Here is a 6,018-nt window from a genome sequence, read left to right as displayed (position 1 = left end):
AATGGATCCTGGTGTAGTCTGAAAAAAGTCTTGCAAGTTACATAAACACATAGTCGATTAAAAGTTCAATACTGTATTATTCAACATCCAAAGTACATGTAACAGTAATACAAGTTTACAACATCTAAAACTGCAGGCTCAACAATACGGTGACATAATCCTAAATCTCCTACGTATACTCCTCTCGTACACAAACTCGTCTCTCTCGTATATCGTATCTCGTCCATCTTCTCACTATCTATTTCTCTCTTTTATACTACTTTAGTAACCTGATTACAATATGATTAAATGACTCTGAACAAAGAAATATTCTACAGGAGCTATATTACAGGACACCGGAGCCCGGAGTCCGGAGCTAAGGTCAACCGAAACTGAGGTCAACCGAGGCACATGTATAAACAAAGCAACGGGGCACCAGCAGATTAACATGATTGATTTGACATTTAACAAGTACAATCTGATTGAAGGCGATAAAAATAGGTTGTAAGGAATTACTTTATAACGGTTTATGAGAATAAGTAATCTAATTATACCATAATAATAAAATCCAATGATGCATGTAATAAACGAAAACTGTTACAGTATATACAAACGTGTATTATGTCTGGTTTTTTTTTAAGAATTTGTATTGTGTTAAATATAGATTCGTGTCATCAATATGTTGCTTTCTCTCTGTTCTCTTACGCTTGACAACACGAGTCGAATTAATTGGATCCATAATCATACTAGCAAAATACTATAAATAAACTCATCATAGATACCAGGATTGAAATTTTATATTTACGCCAGACGCGCGTTTCGTCTACAAAAGACTCATAAACACACAACAAATTCTAGACAACTACATGTACCCTTATGTTGTGACCTTGTTGACGGTCCCCTATCCTTTTTACTATGATTGTACATAAAATTTTCACTTTTAAGGCAGTAAATTAAATTAATACTATATTGGAAATCTTATGCAACACCGATTATTTTAACGTCCAGTTAGGTTATATAACGTCACAAATAAAATGACTTCAGATCATTTGGCTGTTTTGTTAGGTGCTTTTAGTCATGACGTCCAAAACGTACTAATACCTTTCTACATTCTAAACGTTCAATGTTTTGTGTATAAAATTGAGAATGGAAATGGGGAATGTGTCAAAGAGACAACAACCCGACCAAATAAAAAACAACAGCAGAGGGTCACCAAGAGGTCTTCAATGTAGCGAGAAATTCCCGCACCCGGAGGCGTCCCTCAGCTGGCCCCTAAACAAATATATACTAGTCCAGTGATAATGAACGCCATACTAATTTCCAAATTGTACACAAGAAACTAAAATTAAAATAATACAAGACTAACAAAGGCCAGAGGCTCCTGACTTGGGACAGGCGCAAAAAAGCGGCGGGGTTAAACATGTTTGTGAGATCTCAACCCTCCCCCTATACCTCTAACCAATGTAGAAAAGTAAACGCATAACAATACGTACATTAAAATTCAGTTCAAGAGAAGTCCGAGTCTGATGTCAGAAGATGTAACGAAAGGAAATAAACAAAATGACAATAATACATAAATAACAACAGACTGCTAGCAGTTAACTGACATGCCAGCTCCAGACTTCAATTAAACTGACTGAAAGATTATGATTTCATCATATGAACATCAGACACAATCCTTCCCGTTAGGTGTTTAGTATCATACCATCATAACATATATGAGAAGAACATAACCCGTGTCATGCCAACAACTGTTTTTAGAAAAAATGTGTTTAGTTCCGATGCAAAGACCTTATCAGTGACTCAATATTAACGCCAAAATATGCAATCTTTAATGACTTGACAACAGTATCGTAATTATATCCCTTCTTAATAAGTCTATTCAAAGGTTTTGTAAGTTTCTGAGGTGAATACTGACACCTTTGTGCTTTATAAAGAATATTTCCATAAAAAATTGGATGTGAAATACCTGAACGTATAAGAAGTCTGCATGTTGAGCTATATTTACGATTGATGTCTTTATACCGATGATAAAATTAAGTAAATGTTTTGACTAGTTTGTGATATCGAAAACCCTGGTGTAATAATTTTTCAGTAATACATAAATTTCTCTCGTTAAAATCTAAAACATTGTTACATACACGAGCGAATCGTACAAGTTGAGATATATAAACACCGTAAGATGGTGACAAGGGAACGTCACCATCTAAAAACGGATAATTAACGATAGGAAATGAAAAATCATCCCTTTTATCATAAATTTTAGTATTCAGCTTTCCATAAGTGATATAGATATCAAGATCGAGAAAAGGGCAGTGGTCATTGTTAGTATTAGCTTTATTTAAAGTAAGTTCAACAGGATAAATTTCATTAATATACATACTGAAGTCGTCATTATTGAGAGCCAAAATATCATCCAAATATCTAAAAGTATTATTAAATTTGTTTATCAGATGTTGTTTCGATGGGTCTTTGCTTATTTTTGTCATAAATTGTAACTCATAACAATACAAAAACAGGTCCGCAATAAGTGGTGCACAGTTAGTCCCTATTGGAATTCCGATAATCTGACGATATACGGAATCCCCAAAGTGAACAAAAATGTTATCTAGTAAAAATTCAAGGGCATATATAGTATCAAAGCATGTCCAATTAACATAGTTGTTTTGTTTATTGCTACTAAAAAATGACCTAAAAGAGTTTGAACATATATATTCACATTCTGATTTTTTGAATGCCAATTTAATTAGGTGTGTGAATTTTTTCTTAATGAGAATGTGAGGCAATGTGGTATACAGGGTAGAAAAATCAAAACTTTGAACAGATTCAAAATCATCAATATAAGCATGCAATTTATCAAGTACTTCCAACGAGTTCTTGACACTCCAAAAGTAATTTATTCCACTATTTTCGAAGGCCTTATTTGAACAATTTATTATCAGGTTTTTAATTGTAGTGTGCTGTTAAAAAGAATAGACAATTTAGTAGTTGAACAATGGCTTGTATAATTGTTCCCGGAGAAGGAAACTCCTGAATAACTTGACTGTTCTTTTTGTGTCATACAGTTTCAAGTGTTTTAGTTCACGCAATCCAAATGAAGAGAGATTTACGTAAATGCATTATGTAAAAGAAATCGTAACTGTCCTCCGTTTTCTAAACAGCAACTTAACGTTAAAGACGACAAATGTCTCCTAATTGTTTCATCAGGTTTGTGCCATTTATAGGTTTTATTTATTAAGATAATTTTGCTATATATATAATTATCAAGTACCTTATACACTATTAGTTTTTTCTATGTGTTATTTATTCATTTTGAGGGAGAAGGTGCAATGAGTTCTTCTGTTCTCATTTACATCACGTATTTATTAAGTGCACGGCCTAGTTAGTTGATATAGTCTATCAATACATAGAAGGTACTGTACGTCCTGTGATATACAATCTTGTCCTTAAACTTTACCCTGATACGCCCCGTACAGAATTCACGGCAAAACGACGGACAAACCAGAATACATAGTAATCGCAATTAAAATCAGCAGTCTGATAATACTTATTGACAATGGGGAGATATGAAAGAATCTGACATATCACATTTTCTCTATATATGATTATTTTAATGTGTCAATTGCACGCCTTGATATTATTTAGAACATAATGCATAATTCATAAACAAGATAGATTATAACATATGTTTAAACATGTACTTGTTTTGATTGACTGATTATTTTTTAACATAAAGATTGTACAAAGTATAATGTATAAACCTCAACAGTGAGAAATATTTTTTAATCACTTCCTTTTTCTTTTAGGAATCTATCAATAGTTGAAGGTTTCTAATTTAATTTTAATTGCACCATTTTTAAAAACATGGTTTGTGTTCTTTTATCGATGAATAAAGAAAACATTCCCAAGACGCTGTAACACTCCTAAATGAAATGCTAGGAAATTCTAAGATGATTCTAATAATATTTTTGTTTACTATGTCATGTTATTCTTAGTAGAAATTCCATGCTATATTCAACAAAAAATTAAAACAAAGCATAGTAAATAAACATATCGTATCAAACCCCGCCTAGCTACATATACACAACCAGGTTCAACCCACCATTTTTTCTTAAAATGTCCTGTATCAAGTCAGGAAAATGCAGTTGATATATTAAAGTTCGTTCCACTGCATAGTCATTTGTTTTTTGTTGCAGTTCAGCGGTTGTTTTTTTTGTTTCGTTGTTTCCTCTTATAATTGATGTGTTTCCCTCGGTTTTATTTTGTAACCCGGATTTGTTTTCTCTCTATTGATTTATGACTTTTGAACAGCGGTATACTACTGTTGCTTTTTTTTTTACTATTTGAACAATGTCACAGAAATAAAGATGACTTGTATGCTATCAAGTTTGCAGTTTGTGAAGCCTGCCAACTGTTTTGGTTCGAATGCCTCTATGATATTTATAAAAACGTGACTCCTGTCTGACATACACAATTTGATACCTAGTATCTAAAACGTGTTTTTACAAACACTAGATCAATGATTTTGTTCCATAGTTTATCTACATCTCATTAGTCTTAAATCTGGTTTTGACGTGAAATTTCATTAAAGCGAGAATGAATCTACCTTTAAATGTAGAACATCATTAAGGACAAAATAAGACCACAAAAGTCATAGAAAGGTACAGTACAATACACTACACCAAAACCCTCAAACATAGTCTCCCGACATAAAAAAAAAAGAAAAAGAACGCCGCATTAGTTAGATGCTACCTATATAATGAACACAAGTGTTTTGGTTCGAAATCTGATCATGGATTTTAGGTTTCGATTTCGAAGGAAGAATCATGACAAGATTGCCAGTTTTGTGTTATTGTACTATGGTAAATTTATGTATTTTTGTCTTTTTTTGCTAATATGCTTTGTCTATTTGCCATTGTCTGCTTCTCTGTTACATATTTGATTTTTTTATAGTGATTAAGATTATAACACAATGTTGACTGTTATATCCCTATTTTTGACATTTTGATCTAGAATTATGTCTCTTTGTTTTAATTGTTCACACCATTTTATCAATCTAGTTTTTAAACCAGATTTAATCTTCCATTTTCCACAGAAGACATTGTCTGTACCAAGTCAGGAATATGACAGTTGTAATTCATTCGTTTGATGTTTTGAGCTTTTAATTTTGCCATTTGATAAGGCACTTTTCTTTTTGAAATTTCCTTGGAGTGATTTTAGTTTTAATCCAACGGAAGTGGGAGATTCTTTCTTGGTATAACCTCTTTCTCTACCACGAAAAAATACCCAGGATAAACCCAAGAGTGCTCGAAGGTTGCAGCTTACCAAGACAATCTATCAATCAATTAATATAATGCTATTGCAGAGAGTTTATCATAACTAGCAGATGATTATAATTGACATATTCGTCCACCCTGTCAAAAGATATAACAAGCAATTGTAGCTTTGCATTGTTGTAAAAATATTTGAATTTTATAGGTTTCTTTTCTACTGCGTAGGGCAAGGATAATTTTGCTAATGTATAAAGTAAAATAAAATTGTAAACTTTACATTAGACTGGATAAAAATGAGTTTTCGGCAGCACAAAATACAGGCGTAAAATGCATAAAATAGATATATAATTTCAATAAGAATAAGCATGCACATCAACAATTATAAATAAAGGATCCAGAAAAATTCTCCTGGCCTCATCAATATCAACCAGTCGTCTCCGTTTAATCACAATTCTTAACATAAATTATTTCTAGCTTTTTCGGTTGTCTGCTTTATTTCGCGATTAGTCTTGTTCAAATATATTTCTTGCTACTGCAATCGATTATCTGTAGTCATCTTTAAATTGTATTTGTTGTTGACTGTTTGATTAAATAATGCTATATAATATAGATCCGAGAATAGTTTTTTATGCACTATTAAATGAACTTATATCATTAAGTTGTTGAACAGGTTTGAGTGGTTTCAATATTTGTATTTTGTTCATTCCGTATCGACGTTTTATCTATAACTTCATTTTTCAATTTGTAAACTTAAAATCATTAGTTC

This window comes from Mytilus edulis, chromosome 11 (assembly GCF_963676685.1).
Source record: "Mytilus edulis chromosome 11, xbMytEdul2.2, whole genome shotgun sequence".
NCBI lineage: Eukaryota > Metazoa > Mollusca > Bivalvia > Mytilida > Mytilidae > Mytilus > Mytilus edulis.
This window is presented reverse-complemented; position numbering follows the sequence as displayed.